General features: G+C 39.7%; 1 protein-coding gene across 3 annotated transcripts in view; it reads right to left on the bottom strand.

Annotated features, from left to right (window-relative positions):
• Window positions 1–18,216, bottom strand: part of NSMCE2 (NSE2 SUMO ligase component of SMC5/6 complex) — a 244,394-nt gene that overhangs the window by 139,019 nt on the left and 87,159 nt on the right. The window lies entirely within an intron of this gene.

Below are 18,216 nucleotides of genomic sequence, written 5' to 3' on the forward strand. Positions count from 1 at the left end.
CTAGACTCCTTTTATAAAAGAGAATTAAACTGTGACCAGTTGGACTAGAAAATATTACACATTGATCCTAAGGGTTTTTTGTTTCTTTGGTTTTTTTTAAACAGATTAGAGGCTATTCTTCACATTAAGTCTACAAGGTAAAAGGAACAAGGCCTCTGCTTGCCTGCCCTGAGCATCTGAATTAGCAGATAAATTAGGAACAGGCGTACTTTCCTCCAGGCACACGAGGAACACGCCGCAGGGATTAGCACAAGGCTGGAGTTTAGCCACCCCCTCCTCCTTAGCCAGGTCCTTCTGTGTAGGGCATGGAAATCTGTACAACTATCTACAGTGAACCTTGCAAATAGGCTGGGTTTGAATACTGAGGAAACTTCATAGGCATAGTAACAGATACTAATCATGCTAATTAGAATATTTAACATGAAGGCAGGAAATACTGAGATTTAGGAAAGTAATAGCTCTTTCTTGATCAAAATAAATAGAGATACTCTGACCAGTTAGGATTATCGATCCATAAACATTTATAAAGCAGGGTGATACATAAGTAACTGAGAGAAAATGCAAAGATGCATAATAGAATGACTATACTAGTACACCAAAATTTAGTACACATCATCTGACAAGTGTGTGTCAACTTGATGGATTATCAGAAACTAGAATTCTAGAAGTTAAGAAAGACAAGGTCAGTAAAAATAAATAATTGTCTGAGGTTGCAAAGAGCTAATGTACTGTAAGGGAGGCAGGACAGAAAAGTTCTGACAGTTAACAAACAGTACGAAGCAGAGCCAAGGCAGTTTACCTGGGACGTGTAAGTGGCAAAGAGCAACAGGTTTAATAGAACTAAGTTGGCAAGCATATGGGAAATGGGCTTTCCTGTATATTACTGAAGGGGATTGAAATTAACACAATCTCTATAAAGGGCTGATCCCCTTCCACAATAAAAACCTAAAAATTCACCTATTCTTTATCTCAGTAATTCCACCAGTATTTATCCTACAGACACAGGCCTACTTGTGTGGAAGTTTGTACGTGTGAGACCATGCAGGGTCAGCCGGTGGCACGGCGGCTAAGATGGCTGTATCCCATAGGGCTGGCTGCGCAGTTTGGGCTTCGAATCCAGCGACTTGAGAAACATGCACGTGTGTGTGTGTGTGTGTGTGTGTGTGTGTTTGTGTGTGCGCGCGTGCCCAGGATCCTGGAAGGAGGAGCAAGTGGAGGAGAGGGGATTGTAGTATGACCATTTCCCATGGGGGTGCTTTCCCATTTTCTCTCACTCTGTCTTGTTCTCTATCTCTGTCTCTCTTTCTGGTGAGCATATGTGTCCTCTGGCTAAATTTAAAAGGAAAAGAATATGTGTCATAGCAATGCTGATAACAGACAGAGTAACTATCCCCATCGTCAGAGACTAGTTGAAACTACAATTCTATATTACATAGCCACTAAACGGAGTGAGGCAACTTTATGGAAGAAGATGCAAACAGATTATGTGAGAACAGTGAAGTAAAACAGTGTCTAACATGCTACCATTAAAACACACACATGTTTTCTACAGGGATACACCTAGAACTGGTAATACCGGATCATTGGAAAAGTCATGACACATTTTTTGCATGGAAAAATACATCTTGACTTTTCGGACAACACAATAGTAAATGTTTCCAAGGAGTCAAAGGCCCTCTTTTTTTTTTTGAAAGGTTTTTGCTAAAGGGCGCATGCGCTCTCCAGAAAGACAGAGAGACAGAAAGCGAGAAATCACTCCCTAGGGGATGGCCATGCTGCAATCCCTTCTCCTCCATTCTCCTCTCGGGATCTTGGGCACGTATGCACGCACACACGCCCGGTGTGAGTTTAAGCTACTGGGTCTGGGACTCAAACCGTGGTCAACTATGTGGGAGTTCAGCAACATAGCCATTACGCTAACTGCTGGTCCCCAAAGGCCGAGTTTTTAACTACATAGTCTTCCATACTTTGTAAATTTTGTAGTGCTTACATATGTTAATCAAAAAAGATAAAAACTTTAAAGAGGGGCAGGGAATATATATATATTTACACACACATGTTATATATGTAATATATACACATATACATATATTATATAAAAACATATATATTCTATACACACGTAGAATATATGTGTATGCATATATTAAGTACTATTTACATGCACACATAGATACATACGCATGTATATATTTACATATATATATAGTACTATCAAGTAGAAGAGACCTGAGACAGGGGTGGCCGATGAAGATTTCGCACAGAAGGCACTCTGTATGAAACCAACCTGGGGAAGACAGGACTGTGTTAAGACTGAGAAGGTCCTTGAGGCTAGACTGGCAAAGAAGAAAAGAAGAAAGATGAGGCCGTTCTGTGGCTGAAAGCAGTAAGGTGGATCACAAAGAGACTAACATCACGGTGGTACCGAATACTACTTTTCTACACCTTGTCCGTAGTACTCCCCTCTTAATTGGTCTTGAGTATGATACGTAATGCAATCCATTCACTTTCTGAACATCTATCAAGAGCAAGAAAGAAACTACGCCAAAGGCTAAGGACGTAACGATGAGATTCAGGACTTATCCTCCTTCAGTGAGCTCCCTAGCTGAGGAAAATGTGAGACTAAGAGAATAAAAGGATTCCATAGCAAAAAATTTGACTGGCATATATCGAGGCACAATCATCATCTGTTCTACACAAGGCTGTGATAAAGATGGTGATGACGAAAATCACAGCTAGCACTTACACCACACGGCACTTCCTGTGTACCAAGACACCGCTGTGACTTGTGACTCTGTGACTTGTACGCATTCATTTCATCTTCACAACAGCCTTAGGAAGTAAGAATACCATTACTGTTTCATTTAACAGGTGGAGAAATTGAGGTACAGAGAGGTTTAGGAACTCCGCGGTTACAGAGCCATCGGGGGTGGAGCCCAGACTTGACAGGACCGTGTGGCCTAGAGTTTAAGCTATGAACTATTACAATTCTACAGACACCCTGAGGGGCAAATGCTAATCTCAGAACAGCACTACCACCTCACAGGTATCTGCACAGAATTTGACAGTTTATAAATACTTTCATGTGTTATCTCATTTTCAACTTACAATAGCTCTGTGATACATTCTCCTTGAAATGAACACATATTCCAGCTATTAAAATATATAAAATAATAAATATTATTAGAAACACCCAAAATTCCTGTCACCAAAAATAACTGAGAGAATAGAAAATTTTCTTTCAGAGAATTCTACAGAACTTCATCACATCGTAGCATTTAAATTAGACAATCAGTCAAGTGTCCCTGGTTACATAGGAAAGACAATCGTAAACTAGATAAAGGGATTCACTCAAACTAGTATTTTAAATGCTGTTTTAATAGTGAAAAAGCCTTTGACTTACTAAAATTAAAATTCTGATGCTTATATTCTATTATAGTAACAGTTATCTTGAGCATCTTGCTATTAACATTCAGTTAGCATCAAACAGAAAGCATCTTAATTGATTCCTCTTCTCAGGGCACTTTAAATTGTTTAAATAACACCAACTAGAGTACAAAGTTTAAAAAGCAAATTTACCTATCAAGTTTAGGAAAGGAAATCCCCCAATTATTTCTACCAGTTCAGTCCTTAAATAGATCCAGACATACTTGTAGAAAGTACCAGTTAACATTACTCAATGGGGGTTTCCTTATTTTGTTAATTTGGATTTCCTTGTTAGCAAGGATACACATTATTTGTTTCTAGCGTCTTTTTATTTTTTCAATAAATATATGAGAACATTACTCAATAAAAACAAAATTTGTACCTCCATTATAAAATAAAATAAGCATTCTCTACTCAACTTTCCAGTCACAGTACACAAATGTCTGAGATATAAAAATAGAGCCAACTTCCCAGCACAATGCTTTCTACAGTCTCTCGACAGTCGTATTATCTCATGCTCTTTAATATTTGCCACTTGAAAAAGACTCTCTTCAATAAGCTAATTACCTTCCTGGGGAAACACAACTCATTTCCAAATTGAGTAGGTTTCCTACATCTCCACTTACTCAAATTTTACCTTTTGTTCAAAGTCTTGTTCAAAACTGATGTTCTCTATGAAGCCATCACACTCTGATTTCAAAGATCGCTCCCTTCTCAGGCGTTAATTATGTGAATCACATATCCTGGCACTTGGTCCTATTTTTTTTTTTCTCATTCAATAGTACTCAGTTTATATTCCTCTCCTGGTGCTCACTATTTTGCTGTGAATTATAGTTATTACATCCATGTTTATTGCAGCATTATTCACAATTGCTAAGACATGGAACCAACCCAAATGCCCATGAAGAGATGAACAGATGGAAAAAGTATAGTACATATACATTATGGAATACTACTCAAAAATGAGACCCTGGCATTTGATAGGAAGTGGATGAATATGGAAGATACACTGCTAAGCAAAACAAGTCAGACTATGAGAGAGAGGCATTTTATGTCCCCACTCAATATATACCAAATGTCTGCACTCGATGACAGAAAACTGAAAGATTGGAAGGAATAATAGAGAGCAACTGTGGACACTGGAGACAGTGTGGGAAGAGGGAGAAAATGGGGAAGGGTGAGAGGGAGGGAATCTAGGGGAAAAAGAAGCAAAACATTTAAGGGACACGAAAATGGAAAATTATCTGTTGATGATAATGTATATGATAATATCTCTGACAGGACTAATACACAGTGTATTCACATTGGGAAAATTTGTTTTGTATGTTCTAATGATATATAGTAATTGATTATAAAAATAATAAAGATATTTAAAAAGACTTAAAAAAATACTTATTTTAAATGCTTATTTCTCTGCTCCACTAAAATGACTAAATTATATCCATCTGTGTACTATGTTTGAATAAAACCTGGCACTTATTGGATATAAATTCGGCCCATCCTCTAAGAATATAAACTTCTCGAAAGTAAAGAATATGTCACATGTTTTTTTTTTTTTTCCCTCAATTCCTAAGCACATAGCTCAGTGCCAGGTACAAAACAGACACTCCAAGATATTCAACAAATACTGTATAAGTAAACCAGTTGTAGTTTAATTTTGCTTATGTCAAATTTCTAAGTTGTTTCAATATCTGAATATATAAACACTTCCCTGTATCAGAAGAGTGAGATTACTTCAAATACTCCTTGCTTTACAGGAGGCAAACACTGAGAAGAAAGAGCTTGTGCAATGCATCGCCCCGCCCCAAGTCAACGCTGTTTCAGCAGATAAACTTGATATCTGAGTATTCAAAATGAACAAACCAACATGAGCTGGCCTGGAACACAATCCTTTCTACCTCCTCCCATCAGAAGGCAGTCTAGTCTCCCACCCAATGAATCGGGGCTGCCTCGTGATTGCTTTAACCAGAAGTCTGGCAAAAACTGCACTGTGCAATTTCCAAGTCTAGGCCTTAAGACATCTTCAATTTTTGCTCTTGAGGTTCTTCTCTCCCATTTGCCACCAGGTGAACTACTCAGCTAGAGAATAAGATCACATGGAGCAGGACCAGATTTATCTTAAAGTTCAAATCCAATCAGATGGTTCAGCCAATGAAAAACTGCTAACATTCCTCATTCTCTATTAGTTAAAATGTCCTGCACAGGGCAATAAGCAACAACGTAAAACTGTCTCAAGTTGCAGTTGTAATCCTTTCCCCCCTTTACTGATGGCCTGATATAACTAGATTACTTGCTATTCCTCATGTCCTATGCCTTATTTTTTCCTATTTCTGTTCATGGCTTACAGTATCCCCTTACCCACTAATGGTGATATAATACACATGTATAATATTTATACAGCTTTAAAATTCAATATCACATGAGAAAATATTTTATAAACATTTCATTGAACAGATAAATAATTTTCACAAAACTCTTGTTTCTTAATTTTCCTGTCAAATACTATAGACAAATAATTTATACATAAGTATTTGCATTTTCAACTACCATTTTAAAATTGATTCCTAGAAGAACCCTTACCAAGAAAATATAGTAAAAAAGTCTTGGAACACATTCTGTACCTTTAATATTTAGTTGACTAGGGGCCAGCAGGTGGCATAGTGGTTAGGGCAGTGGACTCCCACATGCCCAACACAGTTCAAGTCCTGGACCTGGTGGCTTGCTTTCTCATTTTCTCTCTTTCTCTGCATCTCTCTGGTGAGCACACGTGCCCTATAGTAAATTTAAAAATAATAATAATAATAAATAAAATTGAGTAAATAATTATTTTAATAAACTGAGTTGATTATAGTGATCTTACATGACCATTGTCTTATGACATCTTAGGCTTGACTCTCAGATAGTGGTGTACTTTATTAAGTACCGTGTTGTTATTTATAACCTAAAATTCCAACTCTTCTCTCAACCCTCTGCTTTTCCAGGGCCTCTTCCCCTACTCTTTCTGCTCCAGCCTCCATCCACAGCTTGTGTGATTATCAGTCCATCAGACCGAAAAAAAAAAAAAAAAAAACAGCTCAGCTCACTGCTTCTCAAAGCTTGGTACTCTGAAAGCTTAATAATACACTTGCTATTTTTAGAGGTGGGGGTTATGGGGGAACTTGCTATTCAAGTCAAATGAGTCAGTCAAGATGAGAAAGTTCACATACTGATTTCAGGCAGTGTGTCTGCTGGGATCCAAAAACGGCGGAAACAGGATTTCACTGATACGGCCGAAGAGGAGCATAACACAGTGCACATTCAAGTCCTAGACTATAAGTTGGATATTTCATACTAGGTTCTATTTTCAACCCTACTGAAACAAAATAATTAGTATATTTTAAGGCTACTGTAATTTTTTTTTCCTTATTCATGATAGAGCTTTGTGCATGCATGAGGAGGGAGGAAGAAGGAAGGAGGAACACCTTTCACAGGGTCTCATCATGCTACAATCTGCTTCTTCTGATCCTTCAGTCTGCTGCATCTTGGACACTCATACGTGTGCCAAGCATGTTTCAGATGGACCGGGCTGGGAACCTGAACTGTGATCATCATGTGGGATCCAGCTTCTCTTGAGTAGCACATTACTGCTATGCCAAAAGCCGGCCCAAGGCTACTATAGAATTTGCCTCATATTCCTTTTCCTACCAAACAATCTCACATGCTAATTCTCCAAGGTTTTGTTATTATATATTGCTGTTCAGATTAAAACTTCTTTTATGGTTTCACATTACACTGGTGTACTTTCTCTGCCTTGGGGAAGACTGGGAAAGTCAGTGGTATCAGAAGGATGGGCTTGCCTTTACCAAAAGAAGACAAAGAAGGAGTAGAACATTCTAATCTAGAGGCAGAACAGAACTTAGTACTTTCCAGGAATCTTAAGTGTTTAGGACAAAGGACTATAGAGGAGACTGATAAGAAAGTGACAAAAGAGCCTGGGGCCAGAAGGGTCTGTACTCTAGAAGAGCTGAAGGGAACTGCTAATAGACCACTTACTACTTAACTCCTGCCAATTTCATGTCAACCAACGTGACCAGAGCTATACTACAGAGAGACCAATCACTCTGGAAGAAACACACAGGAGTCAAGAGTAGAGCTGGGCGGGAAGCAGCAGTTAGTGTAATGGCTATGTCGCTGGACTCCCACGTAGTCGACCGCGGTTCACGTCCCAGACCCAGAGGCTTAAAACTCACGCCGGGCACGTGTGCGTGCCTGCCCAAGATCCCAAGAGGAGAATGGAGGAGAAGGGATTGCGGCGTGGCGTGAGATCAGAAATAGAGCAGAAGGGAAAGAAAGAAATGAATAGCAAATTGACAGAGACATCTAGGAATGGAATTACACAGTGTGTCATTAACTAGCTGATAATTCTCTGCAGGCAAAATGTTTTGCTTTTGGTAAAAGGAAAATAAAGACCCTAAGCTCTAAAACAAAAGTAAGCCAATTTTACATTTTCTTGACTCTGTAACACTGTCAAGTATAAGAAGTATGGTCAACTTAATATTTTGTGTGGTAGGAAAAAAATCAATGCTACACATAACAAGGAAGATGGAGGTTGTGAAGGCTGATGGTTGGAGGAAGAGACGAAAAGTTCTGGAGAATAACTTGAACATTTTCTACCTTATAAAATGAAGTCAAAGTATAGGGTCCCCTTGGGAAAGAACAAGAAAATACCCTGCACAAGGAAGAACTCAACAGTTTAACTGGACAAGGAAGGTTGCCACAAAGTCTAGGAATATCTCTAGCCAACTGCTGGCCACTTTGTACTTAAGAGCATGCTTGGTGCCCAAGTCTGCAACGTGAGCTGGTTAAAAGGGCCAACAAGGCCTTGTTCTATCTTTTCATTTTCAGAACCAGTGTGTATCAGGGTATTTGCTATGGAATATTTGTCCCACGGCGGGGGGAAAAGGGAGGTTCCATGAATTAAGTGATATCTCCCTTTCATGGTCCTCTATTCATTCCCTATACATTAAGCACTGGTTCCGGGCCAGGTACTGTTCCAGGTACTGGGGATACTGAGATGAAGGCAGACAAGTGCCTGCTCTCACTGGCTAGCATTCTAACCAAACTAAAAATAAAACAGTTCAGGTTACTATTATTATTTGACTTTGTAAGTAGCTATAACTGCATATTATTATATGTGTACAGCAGTGATGACATACGTGAGAACTACAGCCATTATTCATGAAACTCAGAGTCATTAATGTGGAAATACACTGCATTCAAACATTTGAAGTCAAGCGAAGTGGTATAATTTTACACATTAAAATACTAATGCTTTGCTACATTTTACCTTGATTTAAAATTTTGTAGAGAGTGGGACCAACAGGTGGCATAGTGGTAAAGAGGCCGGACTGGGCTGACGATGCTGAGTCCAGGACCCAGCAGCTTGAAACTCACGCCAGGTACCTATACATTTGCCTCAAATCTCAGAAGAATAGTCGAGAAGGGATTGCAGCATGGCGATACCCTTGGGGGGTGATTTCTCACTTTCTGTCTCTCTGGGGAGCACACATGTCCTATGCAAAAGCCACTCAATAAAGAAAAACAAAGAAGATAAATATTTTATTTGACTTTAAAATTTCTGAATAGTTAATGACTAAATGATGCCCATTTGTTATGTACGTAGTAACACACCATCCGCTAAGCTGCCAAAATAATATTTAAAGTCTCCAAAAAAAAAAAGTCAAACATATAAATGAATGAAACAGGAATAACTAGAAATGTTTTATTAACCTTGCCTGACACTCCATTATACCTGACAATTCCAGAACTTAAATCATTCTAAGTTTAGGAATTCTAACTTGACAAGATAATTATTTTCTTAAGAATAATGTACGTCATCTCCAGGACACGTATGATTTGGTCTTCCTATTCCAGACGCGGGTTGCTTTCTGAGCATGGATGGCATGAGACTCTCTTAAAATAAGTAACAACCAGAGAAACACCCATAGCTCACAGTTTCTGTTTAAACTTGCTGCTGACTCATTTGTCCCTTGATAACTGAATCTTTCTTTACTAACTTTAATTATAGCCATCTCTCACTCTAAAACTTCCCCTTACCTCATGAACGGATTTGCTCTCCTTGTGGCCTCCTAACTGTGAGACACTGGGTAAATATGTCACCTCTGACATCCTTATTGCATGGTGTTTTGTCTGCTAAAAACAGAACCTGCATTCTATACTTTCCATGCATTCCGTTTCCACATCTGGACATTGTAAAGATTAAGCAAGATGATGATTGCTGTTATGTTTGAAATAAATTTCATGGAATGTGTTCAAAACCTGTGATACAATATCCTTCTCTCTGCCTTAACAGGAACTACTCACACCAGAAACGTCACTCTTAGGCACTGTATACTGAATGTATTGCCCAAATCGTGGGACCTGCAAAAGGAGGACCTACTCAGTAATGTCTGAATCATTCCTACTCCCTGATCTCTAAATGCAAGTCAGCAAGAAAAAGATGCTCCCTTGGCTACATGAAGCAGATTCCTCAGCATTGTCAAAGCCCAGCAATGCAGTGCTTGAGACCTGGAAGACCCAAAGAGATGATTCCCTACTCAAGAGTCCTATGATCCGTCCATTTTCCAAGAAATAAATGAGGGGGCCAGCAGGAGGCGTGGGAGTTGAGGTGCTGGACTCTCATGTGGTTGACTGCAGTTCAAGCCCAGATCTGGCAGCTTGCTTTCTCACTTTCCCTTTCCCTCTCTCTGGTCAAATTAAAAGATAATAATAATAAATAAAATTATAAATAATCTTTAAAAAAGGAAATAAAAAGAAATCATTGAAAATGCTTAAAGTGAGAGGAGAAAAAATACATAGAACTGCTTTCAAGACTCAGTGTAGAAAGCCAGGCAGCAGCACAGCACAGATGTCACTGGAACCACATGGGAAAGGTCCTGGGCTTGTGTCCTGAGGCCTCCCTAAGGACAGAGGGTGTGTACATGACTGTGCAGTGATCTGGGCCAGGTGAGATTGGGAGTAGAAGAAATAAACAAATAAAAAGAAAAAAAAAGAGTTGGTATAGAATAGGGAAAGTGATGCCCATTTGTTATGTACGTAGTAACACACCATCCGCTAAGCTGCCAAAATAATATTTAAAGTCTCCAAAAAAAAAAAGTCAAACATATAAATGAATGAAACAGGAATAACTAGAAATGTTTTATTAACCTTGCCTGACACTCCATTATACCTGACAATTCCAGAACTTAAATCATTCTAAGTTTAGGAATTCTAACTTGACAAGATAATTATTTTCTTAAGAATAATGTACGTCATCTCCAGGACACGTATGATTTGGTCTTCCTATTCCAGACGCGGGTTGCTTTCTGAGCATGGATGGCATGAGACTCTCTTAAAATAAGTAACAACCAGAGAAACACCCATAGCTCACAGTTTCTGTTTAAACTTGCTGCTGACTCATTTGTCCCTTGATAACTGAATCTTTCTTTACTAACTTTAATTATAGCCATCTCTCACTCTAAAACTTCCCCTTACCTCATGAACGGATTTGCTCTCCTTGTGGCCTCCTAACTGTGAGACACTGGGTAAATATGTCACCTCTGACATCCTTATTGCATGGTGTTTTGTCTGCTAAAAACAGAACCTGCATTCTATACTTTCCATGCATTCCGTTTCCACATCTGGACATTGTAAAGATTAAGCAAGATGATGATTGCTGTTATGTTTGAAATAAATTTCATGGAATGTGTTCAAAACCTGTGATACAATATCCTTCTCTCTGCCTTAACAGGAACTACTCACACCAGAAACGTCACTCTTAGGCACTGTATACTGAATGTATTGCCCAAATCGTGGGACCTGCAAAAGGAGGACCTACTCAGTAATGTCTGAATCATTCCTACTCCCTGATCTCTAAATGCAAGTCAGCAAGAAAAAGATGCTCCCTTGGCTACATGAAGCAGATTCCTCAGCATTGTCAAAGCCCAGCAATGCAGTGCTTGAGACCTGGAAGACCCAAAGAGATGATTCCCTACTCAAGAGTCCTATGATCCGTCCATTTTCCAAGAAATAAATGAGGGGGCCAGCAGGAGGCGTGGGAGTTGAGGTGCTGGACTCTCATGTGGTTGACTGCAGTTCAAGCCCAGATCTGGCAGCTTGCTTTCTCACTTTCCCTTTCCCTCTCTCTGGTCAAATTAAAAGATAATAATAATAAATAAAATTATAAATAATCTTTAAAAAAGGAAATAAAAAGAAATCATTGAAAATGCTTAAAGTGAGAGGAGAAAAAATACATAGAACTGCTTTCAAGACTCAGTGTAGAAAGCCAGGCAGCAGCACAGCACAGATGTCACTGGAACCACATGGGAAAGGTCCTGGGCTTGTGTCCTGAGGCCTCCCTAAGGACAGAGGGTGTGTACATGACTGTGCAGTGATCTGGGCCAGGTGAGATTGGGAGTAGAAGAAATAAACAAATAAAAAGAAAAAAAAAGAGTTGGTATAGAATAGGGAAGGAACATGAGCTTTGGTGTCACTCAAACATGGATCTTAGGTAAGTTATTAATATAAGACTTGGGCAAGTTATTAATATATGACCTCTCTTTGCCTGTTTTCTAATCTATAAAATAGAGCCATCTTATGAAAGTCATGAGAAACAAGTAATAAGTATGTAAAATACAAAGTACCATACCCTATGCATAGACAGGCTCAGAAAATGCCCCTTGTCATTTGCTGATTCAGCAAGTACTCAGACAGTAGCTATGTGCAAGGCATTATACAGAGCCTGGCTAGGACTTCCATTGTAACTGTTTTCCAGTAGGAATAGGGTAGACCTAAGATGAGTGGAAAAAATAGATATCTTTATTGCTCAACATAATGGATGTGAAAAAAGTTAACTTATCACTATGAATTGTTCCCTAATAGCTCAGATCTGATTAATGCTCTACCTCTACAGAATCATCCTTTAATCTGAATTTATCTTTTTTCTTCTCTCTTTATTTGGTACCCCAACTCTGCTTCAAAATGTAAATATTCCTGCAAAGTAAACACTCTATGAAACAGGTGCCAGCAATGGTGCAGTGGTTAAGGTGCTGGACTCCCACATGGCCGACCGCAGAGGAATCCTCAATCTGTGATTTGAAACTCACACTGGGCACGTGTGCATGCATGTCCAAAATCCTGAGAGGAGAAGGGAGGAAAAGGGATTGTGGCACGGCCAACTTCCCTAGGGAGTAATTTCTCACTTTCTCTCTTTCTCTCTCTCTCTCTCTCTCTCTCTCTCTCTGTGTGTGTGTGTGTGTGTGTGTGTGTGTGTGTGTGTGTGTGTATATATACACACATACATATACGTGTGTGTGTGTGTGTGTGTCTCCAGTGAGTGGGGAAAAAAAAAAAAAAAAAACCTCTCTTCTAAAAAAAACAAACGGAGCCAGCAGTTAGCATAATGGCTATGTCACTGGACTCCCACGTAGTCGACCACGGTTCGCGTCCTGGACCCGGTAGCTTAGACCTCACACCAGGCACATGTGCATGCATGCCCAAGATCCTGAGAGGAGAATGGAGGAGAAGGGATTGCGGCGTGACCATCCCCCATGGGGGGTGATTTCTCGCTTTCTGTCTCTATGTCTCTCTCTATCTGTTTGGCGAGCACACGCACCCTGTAGTGAAAACCTCTACAAAAAACAACAACAAAAACTTTATGAAACAGAAGATGAAGATAACTCTCTGTCCAATGTTCTCTCTTCATCCCTGGCACCTCCTGTCTTCTCTGTAACCTTGGGTACGTCATTTTACCCTTCTGAAGCTGCTTTATCACTAGGATAGATACAACTCAGGTGCATTGATATAAGTCAAGATTTATGGAAAAAGAAAAAGAAAAAAGAAACTACATGATAGGAGACACAAGGAAAGCAGAAGAGAGGAAAGAGACACAAAGAAGAGTCAGAAACTGACTCAGAGAGGAAGAAGAGAGAGGCAAAAATACGAGAATACACTATTTGCATAAGGCAGAAATTTCACTCAGTGAGCATAAACCTTCAGACCAGGGATGCAATCCAGGCTTACAAAGTCTACCTTCATTGTGAAACTTACAACTTTCGGCATTTCCCAATAATTCATGATCACCCAGTCAGTCAATGGTGACGATTTCCTCAACATCACTAAGGAAACAAAGAAGACAACTAAGGGCCACAGAGCTGGAAAGGCTAAGCCAGTAAACGTGAGTTTTTAAGTGGCTTAAATGTTCTAACAGTCATAGCCCAAGTGAGCCGTACTCTCGTTCAAAACTGTATATGCTCTGCATCTGCACCGGCATACACCATCGTAAAGGGTTCTATACAAAAAAACCGTGTAGATTGACTTTTTTGAACAATCTTAAGGGATTTTCAAAGACAATATAAAATTATAAACTTTTCTGCTGATTTTACTTCCCAGTCATATAAATGCTGATCTTTTTCCCTTTCTTAGTCTCTTCTGTACTGATGATGTAGTACTGACTGGAATGGAACTTTAATCATCAGATCACCCTAACTAGGTCTGAGCCTCTCTTACAGGCAGCTGCTGTGCTCAGTTGAATAATTCTGTTCTATAAATGTTAACTGAGTTCCCATTATATGAAGAACAAAAAGAATAAAGAGATGAACGAGCGATTATTCCTGCCTTACAGGGCCTTGGGCTTCAGTTTGCTACAGCACTGCAGTACTCATCATTTAAGATGGTTATTCCTTATGACGAGACTAGAGATTTACAGGCTGAAGAGTCTTCCGATGAAGTCAGGTTGGTCAACACTCTGTACAGTTGAAATGCACTCAACATATTTTTAGGCAAAGTCAAACATTTTCCTTCTTGGTACTACCTTTGTTTCTTCCTCATTTTTCTTCCTGCAAGTTGCAAAACTCACAAGCACCTTTTCAATCAGCGGTCTTCTTCATAACCACACTGTGCAGGTCTACCTGAGTGAGAGGTTCCTGAGCCTGGCACTCAGCACAAAACCCACACCTGCTTTTTCGACAGAACCCAATAGGCTTTTACTATATACAACTCCCAACTGAAGTAAAATGTAAATTTTACAAGTCTGGAACATTTTTTTTTTAAGTTTTCATTTTGCTATTGGGTGCATACACTTGCCAGAGAGAGCAGAGAGAGGCAGAGAGACAGAAAGTGAGAAACTGCCCAGTAGGAGAATGGCCATATTACATTCCTTTCTCCTCTATTCTCTTCTTGAGATTTTGGGCACACATGCACACATGCCTGGCGTATTTTTCAAGCCACCAGCTCCAGGACTTGAACTGCACACTCAGCCATGTGGAATCCAGCCACCTTAACCACCATGCCCCATGCTGGCTGGGGCTGGCGTTGAAGGCACTGAAAGAATACAGCAGTAAGCAAAAGACACAGATCCCTACCCTATGCAGCTACAGGCGCTGGGGAAAGGGAAGTCACTGGCTGGGAATAGTCAAGTACAAATGTTCTGATGCTCCTGAAAAAGAACACCCTCCTTAACGGCATCCTTGAGTAAATCTTTTGGTAAAGTGAATGGCCACTCCCTGTTTTATCAGGTTTGAGATCTAGACTTGGTATGCTTGAAGGGAATCCATATATTTACTAGATTACAGTATAAATTCCCGTGTCTCTGTATATGTCTGATACAAATGATCACTGTCATTCAAAGTGATTTCTGAATTTTACTCCTGAGTTCAATTATCTCCATATCTTTTCTGTTTGTTAACTTTCGGAGGGCATGGTGTGTGTCAAGAGCAAGAGAGACAGAAAGAAAGAGAGAGGGAGAAAGCACTCCCCCCACCCCCACCCTACACACACACGGGTGTGGTCATGCCACAATTTATTTGGACATGCCAACACATGCACATGGTGTGTTTTTCAAGCCAAAAGGGCCGGTGCTCAAACTGCAGTTATCCATGTGAGATTGGGCTCTTTTGACCTTTAGGCTAAGGTCTGGACCCTCCATGTTGTAAATTCTCCATATAACAATGACCTAAATATATTGTCTAAATTGTGAACACCTTCAGATTAGCAAATTTTCATTTATAAAAGATGTGCTCTCCTTTACTCTTAGCATTTAAACATACCAATAAAATTATATTTCATATCAAATTATTTTAATACTATGCATCTTAGATTCAGATGCAATTTTATTTTTGACCACAAAGCAAAGTTCTCATATTTTGTAAGTTTCTAAGGATCAATGACTGTCTCCTGCCCTCAATTTACGCCTCTGCTGACCTACACTAAAACCTACAACACAAACTAGCTATAAAAAGGCAAATGATTACAGAACACCTGAGAGATTCCTGATGACTTAAGGAAGTGTCCGTATGGAAGCACAATCTAAGTAAATTCTCCTGGTGTGAAAACTGCAAGGAAGCACAAGTTGTAACAGCAGAGACAAGTTAAACCAAGGAAAAGAGAGATCTACTTTCACTGCTTAGAAAAATTAAAATCATTCCATCCAGGAAAGTCAGGTTGTGTGTGTCTGTCTTCAACCAAATCACATTGTTGATTTCACAACTTGGTTTAGTAAGGATATGATTACTACTCAGAGAAATGGAATTGTTGACTGTGAAATTATTCCCTAACTCAGTTATTACCACAATTACCATCCTCGTCATCTTGTCTAGAAAGGTAAATGCTATCTTTAACCACTTTTGATTTTGTATGACTCTAAGAATCAGAAGAAAACTAGTATCTGCTGAGAGACAAGGCTACATATTAAGTAGCTCAAATCCAAGACTTCTAGCTCCTAATCCATATCATCCCCACTATGCTGAACTAGCTCTTTCACAATAATCGCTGCAATCTAGAGTGAGCTTTCCGAGGTCACAAAGAGTTGGTATCTTATTAAATCTTGGTAAAAATCCTGAGAAGTTAACTGGGGCAGACAAAATAAACTTGAATATATAAGACATTGAGTATCCAGGGAATAAAACGATTTGTTTAAAGCACGTGAAACGAATGCCTATTAATATCTATGAGACACCTACTAAAACCACTGCTATATGCAACTAAAGCATGCTACCGTTAGCGTGATTGTCTCTGAGTGAGGTGAGAGTGCCTGTTGGCTTGTATCCTGGGAAGCACCAGACATGTGTGCTGCCCCTCCAACTGCCCATGGTAATCTTTCTGCACACAGAACCCAGCCTCAGAACCCTCAGCAAGTTGCTCCAGAGAGCCCCATCAACTGGCAGTATTAGCATGACAGATAAAATCTGCATTCCTATTCTGACTCTCCTCACTTAGGTTGTTTCTGATGTTTTCTTTGCCTTTGATTTGATTTTTAGTTTTTTTATTTTAATTTCTTTAAGGTTTGTGCTATAGGGTATGTGTACTTGCTGGAAACTCAGAGACACAGTGAGAGGGAAAATGAGAAATCATAACCCCTCCCAGGAGGTATGGGCACACTGTAATCCCTTTTCCATTCTTCTGGGATTTGGGGACACACATGAACATGTGCCCAGAATGAATTTCAAACTACCAGGTCTGGGACTTGAACTATAGTCGGTTATATGGGAGTCTGGCACCTTAACCACAAGGCCACCTGCTGGTCCCTTTCTTTTAGTTTTTTGCCAAAGGGCTCATACTCTTGTGGAAGAGAGACATGGAGAGACAGAGAAAGATAAAGTGAGAAATCAACCCCTAGGAGGATGGCCATGCCACAATCCCTTCTTCTCTAATTTCCTTTGGGATTTTGGGTACACACATGCACACCCAGTGTGATTTTGCAAGCTGCCAAGTCCAGGATTTGAACTGTGGTCATGCTGGAATCCAGCACCTTAATCACCACACCATCTTGATTTTTGTTACTAATAGTTCTCACATTATTTCCTACTTGATACATTGTCTTCTCCAGGCTAGAGAACCTGCCCTTTATTTCAGAGCATCAGCTGCAGTGATTCATATACAATAGGTTTTCAAAGTGTTGGGAACATATTTGAGATAAATGGATATTATTTAGGGAAAAGTCTTATATTACAAAAAAAAAAAAAAAAAAATATATATATATATCCTTGTTTCTGAATATGGTTTAGATCTGGGGTCAGTGACTGCTGCTGTAAAAGCCCAGGTAGTAACTGTTAGAAACTTTGCAGGCCAGATAGTGTGTGACGTGACCACTCTGTTCCTCCATCACCGTGCCAAAGCACCCATGGACAAGCATAAGTGAACTAGTGTGGCTGTGTTCCAGTCAAATGATTTATGGACACTGAAATCAGATTTTTATATAATTTTCGCATGTCACAAACTAGTATTTCTCTTTTGATTTTTTTCCACCAACAATTTAAAAATATTTATAAATGATTCTTAGCTTGCAAGCAATAGAAAAACAAGAGGTAGGCTGTGGACTAGTCTATAAGTTGTAGTTTACTTATCCCTGGTCTAAACCTGGGATTCTCAAAGTGAGAACTTCTGATGGTCTACAGACCCTTTCAGCAAGTCCCATTACCAATATGTGAGAACAGATTTTCTCTGTACATGTTAACCAAAACAATGTATTAAAACAGACCAAATACTAAAGCAAATGTGAAACAGCAGCCTTCTGTTAAGTCAGAAAATAAGGAGATTTGAAGTAATGTAAAACAATGCCACTCTTGGGAACCAGCAGTTAGCGTAATGGCTATGTCGCTGGACTCCCACGTAGTCGACCGCGGTTCGTGTCCTGGACCCGGTGGCTTAAAACTCATGCCGGGCGCGTGTGCGTGCGTGCCCAAGATCCCAAGAGGAGAATGGAGGAGAAGGGATTGCGGCGTGACCATCCCCCCTGGGGGGTGATTTCTCGCTTTC

Source organism: Tupaia chinensis, unplaced genomic scaffold, assembly GCF_000334495.1.
Source record: "Tupaia chinensis unplaced genomic scaffold, TupChi_1.0 Scaffold000328_1, whole genome shotgun sequence".
NCBI classification, from domain to species: Eukaryota; Metazoa; Chordata; class Mammalia; order Scandentia; family Tupaiidae; genus Tupaia; species Tupaia belangeri.